This window comes from Pseudophryne corroboree, chromosome 4 (genome assembly GCF_028390025.1).
Source record: "Pseudophryne corroboree isolate aPseCor3 chromosome 4, aPseCor3.hap2, whole genome shotgun sequence".
Taxonomy (NCBI): Eukaryota; Metazoa; Chordata; class Amphibia; order Anura; family Myobatrachidae; genus Pseudophryne; species Pseudophryne corroboree.
Window position 1 is genome coordinate 23710762 of NC_086447.1, and position 15000 is coordinate 23725761.

The following is a 15000-nucleotide window of genomic DNA, read 5'->3' on the forward strand; positions in this document are numbered from 1 at the left end:
CAGGAATAAGTAGTTGAATCTCTTTTGTGTAGTCAAATCATTTTTTATTTTGCTTGGAAAATTGATAATGTTTAAAATTGACACTCAATCATTTTAATAGCACGTGATATCACAGTTATACGATCATGGAATCCTTCGATAGCTCAGCTGGTAGAGCTGAGGGCTGTAGAGGAGATTGGTACAGAAATCCTCAGGTCGCTGGTTCAATTCCAGCTCGAAGAATGACGCTTTTGATAAACTTAGATGTCAGTATTGACATTTTACAAACCCAAAACTATACCAAGTATAAAGCATTCTCAAAGTTATATTTTAAAAATCATTAACGCAGGTCACTGTGGTCAGGATTAACTTCCCATGGAAATCATCTCTGATACAATATTACTTCAGTCATCCTCACAGCCTGAAATGAAGTAGCTCAACCCATAGAGAAATGTTTGTGAAAACATCACATTGCATGAGAGGTAGTCGTGGCCGAGTGGTTAAGGCGATGGACTAGAAATCCATTGGGTTCTCCCCGCACAGGTTCAAATCCTGCCAACTACGACCACATGGTTGTTTTATTTTTCAGAAAATTTACTAAAAGCTTGAAACCAGTGTTGCTCAGGGTGAGTCAGGAACTGGCACATCAAAATCTTTAGGATGCCTGCCTGTTCTCTCTTTCTCTATCCGTCATTCTCCTCCTCTACTTGAGACTGAGCCCAGGAATATCAGCAGCCATACTAAGTAGCATTTATTAATTACAAATGCATTTTGAATGTCAAATTTGAAAGAAAGTTTTGTGCATTTAGCAAAATATCAAATTCATTTGAAAGAAAATGATGTCCACTCAAAGTAAAAAGAGCTTTGGTTACTTTCAATGCACAACATTTTACTTTCAAATCGTGTCAGATGACTTTCAGTGCTAATTATTATATCATTAACCTCTCCTTTATTAAAAATTGTGCTTTAATGCAAAAAAAGAAAAATAATTGTCTGTGCATACTCTCATGTAGCACAATTATCTTCACTAGCTCAAAAGGGCCGCTCATTGTCCAACATGAATTGTCAAATCAGAACAAACAATGGAATATCCCCATCATTCCTGGAACACTTGATTAGTTTACAAAACAAGCAAAATTTAAAAGAGTGTAGAAGGTTTGATAGGCTCAAGCTTCTCTAATCTTGATGTAAGTTTGGCTACACTAAAAAATCTATTGAAAGTGCTTTCCAAACTAGCTCTGTAGCCCGTTGATAGTAATTGCACAAATATAAGTCAAACTATTAGTGATATTTTCCAAATGATTAAACATGAAAATTTGGGTGATAAAGCAACACAGGAATAAGTAGTTGAATCTCTTTTGTGTAGTCAAATCATTTTTCATTTTGCTTGGAAAGTTGATAATGTTTAAAATTAACACTCAATCATTTTAATAGCACGTAATATCACATTGTTACACTCATGGAATCCTTCGATAGCTCAGCTGGTAGAGCGGAGGACTGTAGAGGAGATTGATACAGAAATCCTTAGGTCGCTGGTTCAATTCCGGCTCGAATGATGAAGCTTTTGACAAACTTAGATGTCAGTACTGACATTTTACAAACCCAAAACTATACCAAGTATAAAGCATTCTCCAAGTTATATTTTAAAAATCATTAACGCAGGTTACTTTGGTCAGCATTAACTTCCCATGGAAATCATCTCTGATACAATATTACTTCAGTCATCCTCACAGCCTGAAATGAAGTAGCTCAACCTATAGAGAAACTTTTGTGAAAACATCACATTGCATGAGAGGTAGTCGTGGCCGAGTGGTTTAGGCGATGGACTAGAAATCCATTGGTGTCTCCCCGCGCAGGTTCAAATCCTGCTGACTACGACCACATGGTTGTTTTATTTTTCAGAAAATTTACTAAAAGCTTGAAACCAGTGTTGCTCAGGGTGAGTCAGGAACTGGCACATCAAAATCTTTAGGATGCCTGCCTGTTCTCTCTTTCTCTATCCGTCATTCTCCTCCTCTACTTGAGACTGAGCCCAGGAATCTCAGCAGCCATACTAAGTAGCATTTATTAATTACAAATGCATTTTGAATGTCAAATTTGTAAGAAAGTTTTGTACATTTAGCAAAATATCAAATTCATTTGAAAGAAAATGATGTCCACTCAAAGTAAAAAGAGCTTTGGTTACTTTCAGTGCACAAGATTTTACTTTCAAATCGTGTCAGATGACTTTCAGTGCTAATTATTCTATCATTAACCTCTCCTTTATTAAAAATTGTGCTTTAATGCAAAAAAAGAAAAATAATTGTCTGTGCATACTCTCATGTAGCACAATTATCTTCACTAGCTCAAAAGGGCCGCTCATTGTCCAAAATGAATTGTCAAATCAGAACAAACAATGGAATATCCCCATCATTCCTGGAACACTTGATTAGTTTACAAAACAAGCAACATTTAAAAGAGTGTAGAAGGTTTGATAGGCTCAAGCTTCTCTAATCTTGATGTAAGTTTGGCTACACTAAAAAATCTATTAAAAGTGCTTTCCAAACTAGCTCTGTAGCCAGTTGATAGTAATTGCACAAATATAAGTCAAACTATTAGTGATATTTTCCAAAGGATTAAACATGACAATTTGTGTGATAAAGCAACACAGGAATAAGTAGTTGAATCTCTTTTGTGTAGTCAAATCATTTTTTATTTTGCTTGGAAAGTTGATAATGTTTAAAATTGACAATCATTTTAATAGCACATGATATCACAGTTGTACGATCATGGAATCCTTCGATAGCTCAGCTGGTAGAGCGGAGGACTGTAGAGGAGATTGGTACAGAAATCCTTAGGTCGCTGGTTCAATTCCAGCTCGAAGGATGATGCTTTTGATAAACTTAGATGTCAGTACTGACATTTTACAAACCCAAAACTATACCAAGTATAAAGCATTCTCCAAGTTATATTTTAAAAATCATTAACGCAGGTCACTGTGGTCAGGATTAACTTCCCATGGAAATCATCTCTGATACAATATTACTTCAGTCATCCTCACAGCCTGAAATGAAGTAGCTCAACCCATAGAGAAACTTTTGTGAAAACATCACGTTGCATGAGAGGTAGTCGAGGCCGAGTGGTTAAGGCGATGGACTAGAAATCCATTGGGGTCTCCCCGCGCAAGTTCAAATCCTGCCGACTACGACAACATGGTTATTCTTTTTTTCAGAAAATTTACTAAAAGCTTGAAACCAGTGTTGCTCAGGGTGAGTCAGGAACTGGCACATCAAAATCTTTAGGATGCCTGCCTGTTCTCTCTTTCTCTATCCGTCATTCTCCTCCTCTACTTGAGACTGAGCCCAGGAATCTCAGCAGCCACACTAAGTAGCATTTATTAATTACAAATGCATTTTGAATGTCAAATTTGTATGAAAGTTTTGTACATTTAGCAAAATATCAAATTCATTTGAAAGAAAATGATGTCCACTCAAAGTAAAAAGAGCTTTGGTTACTTTCAATGCACAACATTTTACTTTCAAATCGTGTCAGATGATTTCAGTGCTAATTATTATATCATTAACCTCTCCTTTATTAAAAATTGTGCTTTATGCAAAAAAAGAAAAAGCACAATTAGTAAAAATTGTGCTTTAATGCAAAAAAATAAAAATAATTGTCTGTGCATACTCTCATGTAGCACAATTATCTTCACTAGCTCAAAAGGGCCGCTCATTGTCCAACATGAATTGTCAAATCAGAACAAACAATGGAATATCCCCATCATTCCTGGAACACTTGATTAGTTTACAAAACAAGCAAAATTTAAAAGAGTGTAGAAGATTTGATAGGCTCAAGCATCTCTAATCTTGATGTAAGTTTGGCTACACTAAAAAATCTATTGAAAGTGCTTTCCAAACTAGCTCTGTAGCCAGTTGATAGTAATTTCACAAATATAAGTCAAACTATTAGTGATATTTTCCAAATGATTAAACATGACAATTTGTGTGATAAAGCAACACAGGAATAAGTAGTTGAATCTCTTTTGTGTAGTCAAATGATTTTTCATTTTGCTTGGAAAGTTGATAATGTTTAAAATTAACACTCAATCATTTTAATAGCACGTAATATCACAGCTGTATGATCATGGAATCCTTCGATAGCTCAGCTGGTAGAGCGGAGGACTGTAGAGGAGATTGGTACAGAAATCCTTAGGTCGCTGGTTCAATTCTGGCTTGAAGGTTGATGCTTTTGATAAACTTAGATGTCAGTACTGACATTTTACAAACCCAAAACTATACCAAGTATAAAGCATTCTCCAAGTTATATTTTAAAAATCATTAACGCAGGTCACTGTGGTCAGGATTAACTTCCCATGGAAATCATCTCTGATACAATATTACTTCAGTCATCCTCATAGCCTGAAATGAAGTAGCTCAACCCATAGAGAAACTTTTGTGAAAACATCATATTGCATGAGAGGTAGTCGTGGCCGAGTGGTTAAGGCGATGGACTAAAAATTCATTGGTGTCTCCCCACGCAGGTTCAAATCCTGCCGACTACGACCACACGGTTGTTTTATTTTTCAGAAAATTTACTAAAAGCTTGAAACCAGTGTTGCTCAGGGTGAGTCAGGAACTGGCACATCAAAATCTTTAGGATGCCTGCCTGTTCTCTCTTTCTATATCCGTCATTCTCCTCCTCTACTTGAGACTGAGCCCAGGAATCTCAGCAGTCATACTAAGTAGCATTTATTAATTACAAATGCATTTTGAATGTCAAATTTGTAAGAAAGTTTTGTACATTTAGCAAAATATCAAATTAATTTGAAAGAAAATGATGTCCACTCAAAGTAAAAAGAGCTTTGGTTACTTTCAATGCACAACATTTTACTTTCAAATCGTGTCAGATGACTTTCAGTGCTAATTATTATATCATTAACCTCTCCTTTATTAAAAATTGTGCTTTAATGCAAAAAAAGAAAAATAATTGTCTGTGCATACTCTCATGTAGCACAATTATCTTCACTAGCTCAAAAGGGCCGCTCATTGTCCAACATGAATTGTCAAATCAGAACAAACAATGGAATATCCCCATCATTCCTGGAACACTTGATTAGTTTACAAAACAAGCAAAATTTAAAAGAGTGTAGAAGGTTTGATAGGCTCAAGCATCTCTAATCTTGATGTAAGTTTGGCTACACTAAAAAATCTATTGAAAGAGCTTTCCAAACTAGCTCTGTAGCCAGTTGATAGTAATTGCACAAATATAAGTCAAACTATTAGTGGTATTTTCCAAATGATTGTAAACATGACAATTTGTGTGATAAAGCAACACAGGAATAAGTAGTTGAATCTCTTTTGTGTAGTCAAATCATTTTTCATTTTGCTTGGAAAGTTGATAATGTTTAAAATTAACACTCAATCATTTTAATAGCATGTAGTATCACAGCTGTACGATCATGGAATCCTTTGATAGCTCAGCTGGTAGAGCGGAGTACTGTAGAGGAGATTGGTACAGAAATCCTTAGGTCGCTGGTTCAATTCCGGCTCGAAGGTTGGCGCTTTTGATAAACTTAGATGTCAGTACTGACATTTTACAAACCCAAAACTATACCAAGTATAAAGCATTCTCCAAGTTATATTTTAAAAATCATTAACGCAGGTCACTGTGGTCAGGATTAACTTCCCATGGAAATCATCTCTGATACAATATTACTTCAGTCTTCCTCACAGCCTGAAATTAAGTAGCTCAACCCATAGAGAAACTTTTTTGAAAACTTCACATTGCATGAGAGGTAGTCGTGGCCGAGTGGTTAAGGCGATGGACTAGAAATCCATTTGGGTCTCACCACGCAGGTTCAAATTCTGCTGACTACGACCACATGGTTATTCTTGTTTTCAGAAAATTTACTAAAAGCTTGAAACCAGTGTTGCTCAGGGTGAGTCAGGAACTGGCACATCAAAATCTTTAGGATGCCTGCCTGTTCTCTCTTTCTCTATCCGTCATTCTCCTCCTCTACTTGAGACTGAGCCCAGGAATCTCAGCAGCCATACTAAGTAGCATTTATTAATTACAAATGCATTTTGAATGTCAAATTTGTAAGAAAGTTTTGTACATTTAGCAAAATATCAAATTCATTGAAAGAAAATGATGTCCACTCAAAGTAAAAAGAGCTTTGGTTACTTTCAATGCACAACATTTTACTTTCAAATCGTGTCAGATGACTTTCAGTGCTAATTATTATATAATTAACCTCTCCTTTATTAAAAATTGTGCTTTAATGCAAAAAAAGAAAAATAATTGTCTGTGCATACTCTCATGTAGCACAATTATCTTCACTAGCTCAAAAGGGCCGCTCATTGTCCAAAATGAATTGTCAAATCAGAACAAACAATGGAATATCCCCATCATTCCTGGAACACTTGATTAGTTTACAAAACAAGCAAAATTTAAAAAGAGTGTAGAAGGTTTGATAGGCTCAAGCTTCTTTAATCTTGATGTAAGTTTGGCTACACTAAAAAATCTATTGAAAGTGCTTTCCAAACTAGCTCTGTAGCCAGTTGATAGTAATTGCACAAATATAAGTCAAACTATTAGTGATATTTTCCAAATGATTAAACATGACAATTTGTGTGATAAAGCAACACAGGAATAAGTAGTTGAATCTCTTTTGTGTAGTCAAATCATTTTTTATTTTGCTTGGAAAGTTGATAATGTTTAAAATTGACAATCATTTTAATAGCACGTGATATCACAGTTGTACGATCATGGAATCCTTCGATAGCTCAGCTGGTAGAGCGGAGGACTGTAGAGGAGATTGGTACAGAAATCCTTAGGTCGCTGGTTCAATTCCAGCTCGAAGGGTGATGCTTTTGATAAACTTAGATGTCAGTACTGACATTTTACAAACCGAAAACTATACCAAGTATAAAGCATTCTCCAAGTTATATTTTAAAAATCATTAACGCAGGTCACTGTGGTCAGGTTTAACTTCCCATGGAAATCATCTCTGATACAATATTACTTCAGTCATCCTCACAGCCTGAAATGAAGTAGCTCAACCCATAGAGAAACTTTTGTGAAAACATTACATTGCATGAGAGGTAGTCGTGGCCGAGTGGTTAAGGCGATAGACTAGAAATCTATTGGGGTCTCCCCGCGCAGGTTCATAATCCTGCCGACTACGACCACATGGTTGTTTTATTTTTCAGAAAATTTACTAAAAGCTTGAAACCAGTGTTGCTCAGGGTGAGTCAGGAACTGGCACATCAAAATCTTTAGGATGCCTGCCTGTTCTCTCTTTCTCTATCCGTCATTCTCCTCCTCTACTTGAGACTGAGCCCAGGAATCTCAGCAGTCATACTAAGTAGCATTTATTAATTACAAATGCATTTTGAATGTCAAATTTGTAAGAAAGTTTTGTACATTTAGCAAAATATCAAATTCATTTGAAAGAAAATGATGTCCACTCAAAGTAAAAAGAGCTTTGGTTACTTTCAATGCACAACATTTTACTTTCAAATCGTGTCAGATGACTTTCAGTGCTAATTATTATATCATTAACCTCTCCTTTATTAAAAATTGTGCTTTAATGCAAAAAAAGAAAAATAATTGTCTGTGCATACTCTCATGTAGCACAATTATCTTCACTAGCTCAAAAGGGCCGCTCATTGTCCAAAATGAATTGTCAAATCAGAACAAACAATGGAATATCCCCATCATTCCTGGAACACTTGATTAGTTTACAAAACAAGCAAAATTTAAAAGAGTGTAGAAGGTTTGATAGGCTCAAACTTCTTTAATCTTGATGTAAGTTTGGCTACACTAAAAAATCTATTGAAAGTGCTTTCCAAACTAGCTCTGTAGCCCGTTGATAGTAATTGCACAAATATAAGTCAAACTATTAGTGATATTTTCCAAATGATTAAACATGAAAATTTGGGTGATAAAGCAGCACAGGAATAAGTAGTTGAATCTCTTTTGTGTAGTCAAATCATTTTTCATTTTGCTTGGAAAGTTGATAATGTTTAAAATTAACACTCAATCATTTTAATAGCACGTAATATCACATTGTTACACTCATGGAATCCTTCGATAGCTCAGCTGGTAGAGCGGAGGACTGTAGAGGAGATTGATACAGAAATCCTTAGGTCGCTTGTTCAATTCTGGCTCGAAGGATGAAGCTTTTGATAAACTTAGATGTCAGTACTGACATTTTACAAACCCAAAACTATACCAAGTATAAAGCATTCTCCAAGTTATATTTTAAAAATCATTAACGCAGGTTACTTTGGTCAGCATTAACTTCCCATGGAAATCATCTCTGATACAATATTACTTCAGTCATCCTCACAGCCTGAAATGAAGTAGCTCAACCCATAGAGAAACTTTTGTGAAAACATCACATTGCATGAGAGGTAGTCGTGGCCGAGTGGTTTAGGCGATGGACTAGAAATCCATTGGTGTCTCCCCGCGCAGGTTCAAATCCTGCTGACTACGACCACATGGTTGTTTTATTTTTCAGAAAATTTACTAAAAGCTTGAAACCAGTGTTGCTCAGGGTGAGTCAGGAACTGGCACATCAAAATCTTTAGGATGCCTGTCTGTTCTCTCTTTCTCTATCCGTCATTCTCCTCCTCTACTTGAGACTGAGCCCAGGAATTTCAGCAGCCATACTAAGTAGCATTTATTAATTACAAATGCATTTTGAATGTCAAATTTGTAAGAAAGTTTTGTACATTTAGCAAAATATCAAATTCATTTGAAAGAAAATGATGTCCACTCAAAGTAAAAAGAGCTTTGGTTACTTTCAGTGCACAAGATTTTACTTTCAAATCGTGTCAGATGACTTTCAGTGCTAATTATTCTATCATTAACCTCTCCTTTATTAAAAATTGTGCTTTAATGCAAAAAAAGAAAAATAATTGTCTGTGCATACTCTCATGTAGCACAATTATCTTCACTAGCTCAAAAGGGCCGCTCATTGTCCAACATGAATTGTCAAATCAGAACAAACAATGGAATATCCCCATCATTCCTGGAACACTTGATTAGTTTACAAAACAAGCAAAATTTAAAAGAGTGTAGAAGGTTTGATAGGCTCAAGCTTCTCTAATCTTGATGTAAGTTTGGCTACACTAAAAAATCTATTAAAAGTACTTTCCAAACTAGCTCTGTAGCCAGTTGATAGTAATTGCACAAATATAAGTCAAACTATTAGTGATATTTTCCAAAGGATTAAACATGACAATTTGTGTGATAAAGCAACACAGGAATAAGTAGTTGAATCTCTTTTGTGTAGTCAAATCATTTTTTATTTTGCTTGGAAAGTTGATAATGTTTAAAATTGACAATCATTTTAATTGCACATGATATCACAGTGGTACGATCATGGAATCCTTCGATAGCTCAGCTGGTAGAGCGGAGGACTGTAGAGGAGATTGGTACAGAAATCCTTAGGTCGCTGGTTCAATTCCGGCTCGAAGGATGAAGCTTTTGATAAACTTAGATGTCAGTACTGACATTTTACAAACCCAAAACTATACCAAGTATAAAGCATTCTCCAAGTTATATTTTAAAAATCATTAACGCAGGTCACTGTGGTCAGGTTTAACTTCCCATGGAAATCATCTCTGATACAATATTACTTCAGTCATCCTCACAGCCTGAAATGAAGTAGCTCAACCCATAGAGAAACTTTTGTGAAAACATCACATTGCATGAGAGGTAGTCGTGGCCGAGTGGTTAAGGCGATGGACTAGAAATCCATTGGGGTCTCCCCGTGCAGGTTCATAATCCTGCCGACTACGACCGCATGGTTGTTTTATTTTTCAGAAAATTTACTAAAAGCTTGAAACCAGTGTTGCTCAGAGTGAGTCAGGAACTGGCACATCAAAATCTTTAGGATGCCTGCCTGTTCTCTCTTTCTCTATCCGTCATTCTCCTCCTCTACTTGAGACTGAGCCCAGGAATCTCAGCAGTCATACTAAGTAGCATTTATTAATTATAAATGCATTTTGAATGTCAAATTTGTAAGAAAGTTTTGTGCATTTAGCAAAATATCAAATTCATTTGAAAGAAAATGATGTCCACTCAAAGTAAAAAGAGCTTTGGTTACTTTCAATGCACAACATTTTACTTTCAAATCGTGTCAGATGACTTTCAGTGCTATTTATTATATAATTAACCTCTCCTTTATTAAAAATTGTGCTTTAATGCAAAAAAAGAAAAATAATTGTCTGTGCATACTCTCATGTAGCACAATTATCTTCACTAGCTCAAAAGGGCCGCTCATTGTCCAAAATGAATTGTCAAATCAGAACAAACAATGGAATATCCCCATCATTCCTGGAACACTTGATTAGTTTACAAAACAAGCGAAATTTAAAAGAGTGTAGAAGGTTTGATAGGCTCAAACTTCTTTAATCTTGATGTAAGTTTGGCTACACTAAAAAATCTATTGAAAGTGCTTTCCAAACTAGCTCTGTAGCCCGTTGATAGTAATTGCACAAATATAAGTCAAACTATTAGTGATATTTTCCAAATGATTAAACATGAAAATTTGGGTGATAAAGCAACACAGGAATAAGTAGTTGAATCTCTTTTGTGTAGTCAAATAATTTTTAATTTTGCTTGGAAAGTTGATAATGTTTAAAATTAACACTCAATCATTTTAATAGCACGTAATATCACATTGTTACATTCATGGAATCCTTCGATAGCTCAGCTGGTAGAGCGGAGGACTGTAGAGGAGATTGGTACAGAAATCCTTAGGTCGCTGGTTCAATTCCGGCTCGAAGGATGAAGCTTTTGATAAACTTAGATGTCAGTACTGACATTTTACAAACCCAAAACCATACCAAGTATAAAGCATTCTCCAAGTTATATTTTAAAAATCATTAACGCAGGTTACTTTGGTCAGCATTAACTTCCCATGGAAATCATCTCTGATACAACATTACTTCAGTCATCCTCACAGCCTGAAATGAAGTTGCTCAACCCATAGAGAAACTTTTGTGAAAACATCACATTGCATGAGAGGTAGTCGTGGCCGAGTGGTTTAGGTGATGGACTAGAAATCCATTGGTGTCTCCCCGCGCAGGTTCAAATCCTGCTGACTACGACCACATGGTTGTTTTATTTTTCAGAAAATTTACTAAAAGCTTGAAACCAGTGTTGCTCAGGGTGAGTCAGGAACTGGCACATCAAAATTTTTAGGATGCCTGCCTGTTCTCTCTTTCTCTATCCGTCATTCTCCTCCTCTACTTGAGACTGAGCCCAGGAATCTCAGCAGCCATACTAAGTAGCATTTATTAATTACAAATGCATTTTGAATGTCAAATTTGTAAGAAAGTTTTGTACATTTAGCAAAATATCAAATTCATTTGAAAGAAAATGATGTCCACTCAAAGTAAAAAGAGCTTTGGTTACTTTCAGTGCACAAGATTTTACTTTCAAATCGTGTCAGATGACTTTCAGTGCTAATTATTATATCATTAACCTCTCCTTTATTAAAAATTGTGCTTTAATGCAAAAAAAGAAAAATAATTGTCTGTGCATACTCTCATGTAGCACAATTATCTTCACTAGCTCAAAAGGGCCGCTCATTGTCCAAAATGAATTGTCAAATCAGAACAAACAATGGAATATCCCCATCATTCCTGGAACACTCGATTAGTTTACAAAACAAGCAACATTTAAAAGAGTGTAGAAGGTTTGATAGGCTCAAGCTTCTCTAATCTTGATGTAAGTTTGGCTACACTAAAAAATATATTAAAAGTGCTTTCCAAACTAGCTCTGTAGCCAGTTGATAGTAATTGCACAAATATAAGTCAAACTATTAGTGATATTTTCCAAATGATTAAACATGACAATTTGTGTGATAAAGCAACACAGGAATAAGTAGTTGAATCTCTTTTGTGTAGTCAAATCATTTTTTATTTTGCTTGGAAAGTTGATAATGTTTAAAATTGACAATCATTTTAATAGCACGTGATATCACAGTTGTACGATCATGGAATCCTTCGATATCTCAGCTGGTAGAGCGGAGGACTGTAGAGGAGATTGGTACAGAAATCCTTAGGTCGCTGGTTCAATTCCAGCTCGAAGGATGATGCTTTTGCTAAACATAGATGTCAGTGCTGACATTTTACAAACCCAAAACTATACCAAGTATAAAGCATTCTCCAAGTTATATATTAAAAATCATTAATGCAGGTCACTGTGGTCAGGATTAACTTCCCATGGAAATCATCTCTGATACAATATTACTTCAGTCATCCTCACAGCCTGAAATGAAGCAGCTCAACCCATAGAGAAACTTTTGTGAAAACATCACATTGCATGAGAGGTAGTCGTGGCCGAGTGGTTAAGGTGATGGACTAGAAATCCATTGGTGTCTCCCCGCGCAGGTTCAAATCCTGCTGACTACGACCACATGGTTGTTTTATTTTTCAGAAAATTTACTGAAAGCTTGAAACCAGTGTTGCTCAGGGTGAGTCAGGAACTGGCACATCAAAATCTTTAGGATGCCTGCCTGTTCTCTCTTTCTCTATCCGTCATTCTCCTCCTCTACTTGAGACTGAGCCCAGGAATCTCAGCAGCCATACTAAGTAGCATTTATTAATTACAAATGCATTTTGAATGTCAAATTTGTAAGAAAGTTTTGTACATTTAGCAAAATATCAAATTCATTTGAAAGAAAATGATGTCCACTCAAAGTAAAAAGAGCTTTGGTTACTTTCAATGCACAACATTTTACTTTCAAATCGTGTCAGATAACTTTCAGTGCTAATTATTATATCATTAACCTCTCCTTTATTAAAAATTGTGCTTTAATGCAAAAAAAGAAAAATAATTGTCTGTGCATACTCTCATGTAGCACAATTATCTTCACTAGCTCAAAAGGGCCGCTCATTGTCCAAAATGAATTGTCAAATCAGAACAAACAATGGAATATCCCCATCATTCCTGGAACACTTGATTAGTTTACAAAACAAGCAAAATTTAAAAGAGTGTTGAAGGTTTGATAGGCTCAAGCATCTCTAATCTTGATGTAAGTTTGGCTACACTAAAAAATCTATTGAAAGTGCTTTCCAAACTAGCTCTGTAGCCAGTTGATAGTAATTGCACAAATATAAGTCAAACTATTAGTGATATTTTCCAAATGATTAAACATGACAATTTGTGTGATAAAGCAACACAGGAATAAGTAGTTGAATCTCTTTTGTGTAGTCAAATCATTTTTCATTTTGCTTGGAAAGTTGATAATGTTTAAAATGAACACTCAATCATTTTAATAGCACGTAATATCACAGCTGTACGATCATGGAATCCTTCGATATCTCAGCTGGTAGAGCGGAGAACTGTAGAGGAGATTGATACAGAAATCCTTAGGTCGCTGGTTCAATTCCGGCTCGAAGGTTGACGCTTTTGATAAACTTAGATGTCAGTACTGACATTTTACAAACCCAAAACTATACCAAGTATAAAGCATTCTCCAAGTTATATTTTAAAAATCATTAACGCAGGTCACTGTGGTCAGGATTAACTTCCCATGGAAATCATCTCTGATACAATATTACTTCAGTCATCCTCACAGCCTGAAATGAAGTAGCTCAACCCATAGAGAAACTTTTGTGAAAACATCACATTGCATGAGAGGTAGTCGAGGCCGAGTGGTTAAGGCGATGGACTAGAAATCCATTGGTGTCTCCCCGCGCAGGTTCCAATCCTGCTGACTATGACCACATGGTTGTTTTATTTTTCAGAAAATTTACTAAAAGCTTGAAACCAGTGTTGCTCAGGGTGAGTCAGGAACTGGCACATCAAAATTTTTAGGATGCCTGCCTGTTCTCTCTTTCTCTATCCGTCATTCTCCTCCTCTACTTGAGACTGAGCCCAGGAATCTCAGCAGCCATACTAAGTAGCATTTATTAATTACAAATGCATTTTGAATGTCAAATTTGTAAGAAAGTTTTGTACATTTAGCAAAATATCAAATTCATTTGAAAGAAAATGATGTCCACTCAAAGTAAAAAGAGCTTTGGTTACTTTCAGTGCACAAGATTTTACTTTCAAATCGTGTCAGATTACTTTCAGTGCTAATTATTATATCATTAACCTCTCCTTTATTAAAAATTGTGCTTTAATGCAAAAAAAGAAAAATAATTGTCTGTGCATACTCTCATGTAGCACAATTATCTTCACTAGCTCAAAAGGGCCGCTCATTGTCCAAAATGAATTGTCAAATCAGAACAAACAATGGAATATCCCCATCATTCCTGGAACACTTGATTAGTTTACAAAACAAGCAACATTTAAAAGAGTGTAGAAGGTTTGATAGGCTCAAGCTTCTCTAATCTTGATGTAAGTTTGGCTACACTAAAAAATATATTAAAAGTGCTTTCCAAACTAGCTCTGTAGCCAGTTGATAGTAATTGCACAAATATAAGTCAAACTATTAGTGATATTTTCCAAATGATTAAACATGACAATTTGTGTGATAAAGCAACACAGGAATAAGTAGTTGAATCTCTTTTGTGTAGTCAAATCATTTTTTATTTTGCTTGGAAAGTTGATAATGTTTAAAATTGACAATCATTTTAATAGCACGTGATATCACAGTTGTACGATCATGGAATCCTTCGATATCTCAGCTGGTAGAGCGGAGGACTGTAGAGGAGATTGGTACAGAAATCCTTAGGTCGCTGGTTCAATTCCAGCTCGAAGGATGATGCTTTTGCTAAACATAGATGTCAGTGCTGACATTTTACAAACCCAAAACTATACCAAGTATAAAGCATTCTCCAAGTTATATATTAAAAATCATTAATGCAGGTCACTGTGGTCAGGATTAACTTCCCATGGAAATCATCTCTGATACAATATTACTTCAGTCATCCTCACAGCCTGAAATGAAGCAGCTCAACCCATAGAGAAACTTTTGTGAAAACATCACATTGCATGAGAGGTAGTCGTGGCCGAGTGGTTAAGGTGATGGACTAGAAATCCATTGGTGTCTCCCCGCGCAGGTTCAAATTC

General features: G+C 35.7%; 24 non-coding genes across 24 annotated transcripts in view; all 24 read left to right on the forward strand.

Moving 5' to 3' along the window:
* Nucleotides 1-132: 132 nt before the first annotated feature.
* Nucleotides 133-222, forward strand: TRNAY-GUA (transfer RNA tyrosine (anticodon GUA)). The gene is given in 2 exon segments: nt 133-169; nt 187-222. It is a non-coding gene; the product is annotated as a tRNA-Tyr (tRNA).
* A 239-nt stretch (nt 223-461) lies between these two features.
* Nucleotides 462-543, forward strand: TRNAS-AGA (transfer RNA serine (anticodon AGA)). Its single transcript has one exon. It is a non-coding gene; the product is annotated as a tRNA-Ser (tRNA).
* Nucleotides 544-1445: 902 nt separating this feature from the next.
* TRNAY-GUA (transfer RNA tyrosine (anticodon GUA)) lies at nt 1446-1535 on the forward strand. The gene is given in 2 exon segments: nt 1446-1482; nt 1500-1535. It is a non-coding gene; the product is annotated as a tRNA-Tyr (tRNA).
* Nucleotides 1536-1774: 239 nt separating this feature from the next.
* TRNAS-AGA (transfer RNA serine (anticodon AGA)) lies at nt 1775-1856 on the forward strand. Its single transcript has one exon. It is a non-coding gene; the product is annotated as a tRNA-Ser (tRNA).
* An 898-nt stretch (nt 1857-2754) lies between these two features.
* Nucleotides 2755-2844, forward strand: TRNAY-GUA (transfer RNA tyrosine (anticodon GUA)). Its single transcript is given in 2 exon segments — nt 2755-2791; nt 2809-2844. It is a non-coding gene; the product is annotated as a tRNA-Tyr (tRNA).
* Nucleotides 2845-3083: 239 nt separating this feature from the next.
* TRNAS-AGA (transfer RNA serine (anticodon AGA)) lies at nt 3084-3165 on the forward strand. The gene has a single exon. It is a non-coding gene; the product is annotated as a tRNA-Ser (tRNA).
* A 943-nt stretch (nt 3166-4108) lies between these two features.
* On the forward strand, nt 4109-4198 carry TRNAY-GUA (transfer RNA tyrosine (anticodon GUA)). The gene is given in 2 exon segments: nt 4109-4145; nt 4163-4198. It is a non-coding gene; the product is annotated as a tRNA-Tyr (tRNA).
* A 239-nt stretch (nt 4199-4437) lies between these two features.
* Nucleotides 4438-4519, forward strand: TRNAF-AAA (transfer RNA phenylalanine (anticodon AAA)). Its single transcript has one exon. It is a non-coding gene; the product is annotated as a tRNA-Phe (tRNA).
* A 904-nt stretch (nt 4520-5423) lies between these two features.
* Nucleotides 5424-5513, forward strand: TRNAY-GUA (transfer RNA tyrosine (anticodon GUA)). The gene is given in 2 exon segments: nt 5424-5460; nt 5478-5513. It is a non-coding gene; the product is annotated as a tRNA-Tyr (tRNA).
* A 239-nt stretch (nt 5514-5752) lies between these two features.
* On the forward strand, nt 5753-5834 carry TRNAS-AGA (transfer RNA serine (anticodon AGA)). Its single transcript has one exon. It is a non-coding gene; the product is annotated as a tRNA-Ser (tRNA).
* An 898-nt stretch (nt 5835-6732) lies between these two features.
* Nucleotides 6733-6822, forward strand: TRNAY-GUA (transfer RNA tyrosine (anticodon GUA)). The gene is given in 2 exon segments: nt 6733-6769; nt 6787-6822. It is a non-coding gene; the product is annotated as a tRNA-Tyr (tRNA).
* A 239-nt stretch (nt 6823-7061) lies between these two features.
* Nucleotides 7062-7144, forward strand: TRNAS-AGA (transfer RNA serine (anticodon AGA)). Its single transcript has one exon. It is a non-coding gene; the product is annotated as a tRNA-Ser (tRNA).
* Nucleotides 7145-8046: 902 nt separating this feature from the next.
* On the forward strand, nt 8047-8136 carry TRNAY-GUA (transfer RNA tyrosine (anticodon GUA)). The gene is given in 2 exon segments: nt 8047-8083; nt 8101-8136. It is a non-coding gene; the product is annotated as a tRNA-Tyr (tRNA).
* Nucleotides 8137-8375: 239 nt separating this feature from the next.
* On the forward strand, nt 8376-8457 carry TRNAS-AGA (transfer RNA serine (anticodon AGA)). The gene has a single exon. It is a non-coding gene; the product is annotated as a tRNA-Ser (tRNA).
* Nucleotides 8458-9355: 898 nt separating this feature from the next.
* TRNAY-GUA (transfer RNA tyrosine (anticodon GUA)) lies at nt 9356-9445 on the forward strand. Its single transcript is given in 2 exon segments — nt 9356-9392; nt 9410-9445. It is a non-coding gene; the product is annotated as a tRNA-Tyr (tRNA).
* Nucleotides 9446-9684: 239 nt separating this feature from the next.
* Nucleotides 9685-9767, forward strand: TRNAS-AGA (transfer RNA serine (anticodon AGA)). The gene has a single exon. It is a non-coding gene; the product is annotated as a tRNA-Ser (tRNA).
* A 902-nt stretch (nt 9768-10669) lies between these two features.
* On the forward strand, nt 10670-10759 carry TRNAY-GUA (transfer RNA tyrosine (anticodon GUA)). Its single transcript is given in 2 exon segments — nt 10670-10706; nt 10724-10759. It is a non-coding gene; the product is annotated as a tRNA-Tyr (tRNA).
* A 239-nt stretch (nt 10760-10998) lies between these two features.
* TRNAS-AGA (transfer RNA serine (anticodon AGA)) lies at nt 10999-11080 on the forward strand. The gene has a single exon. It is a non-coding gene; the product is annotated as a tRNA-Ser (tRNA).
* An 898-nt stretch (nt 11081-11978) lies between these two features.
* On the forward strand, nt 11979-12068 carry TRNAY-GUA (transfer RNA tyrosine (anticodon GUA)). Its single transcript is given in 2 exon segments — nt 11979-12015; nt 12033-12068. It is a non-coding gene; the product is annotated as a tRNA-Tyr (tRNA).
* Nucleotides 12069-12307: 239 nt separating this feature from the next.
* Nucleotides 12308-12389, forward strand: TRNAS-AGA (transfer RNA serine (anticodon AGA)). Its single transcript has one exon. It is a non-coding gene; the product is annotated as a tRNA-Ser (tRNA).
* A 902-nt stretch (nt 12390-13291) lies between these two features.
* On the forward strand, nt 13292-13381 carry TRNAY-GUA (transfer RNA tyrosine (anticodon GUA)). Its single transcript is given in 2 exon segments — nt 13292-13328; nt 13346-13381. It is a non-coding gene; the product is annotated as a tRNA-Tyr (tRNA).
* A 239-nt stretch (nt 13382-13620) lies between these two features.
* TRNAS-AGA (transfer RNA serine (anticodon AGA)) lies at nt 13621-13702 on the forward strand. The gene has a single exon. It is a non-coding gene; the product is annotated as a tRNA-Ser (tRNA).
* Nucleotides 13703-14600: 898 nt separating this feature from the next.
* TRNAY-GUA (transfer RNA tyrosine (anticodon GUA)) lies at nt 14601-14690 on the forward strand. The gene is given in 2 exon segments: nt 14601-14637; nt 14655-14690. It is a non-coding gene; the product is annotated as a tRNA-Tyr (tRNA).
* Nucleotides 14691-14929: 239 nt separating this feature from the next.
* The window catches only part of TRNAS-AGA (transfer RNA serine (anticodon AGA)), an 82-nt gene continuing 11 nt past the window's right edge, over nt 14930-15000 (forward strand). Inside the window, exon 1 of the tRNA in view lies at nt 14930-15000. This exon is cut by the window's right edge and continues 11 nt beyond it. This is a non-coding gene — a tRNA (tRNA-Ser).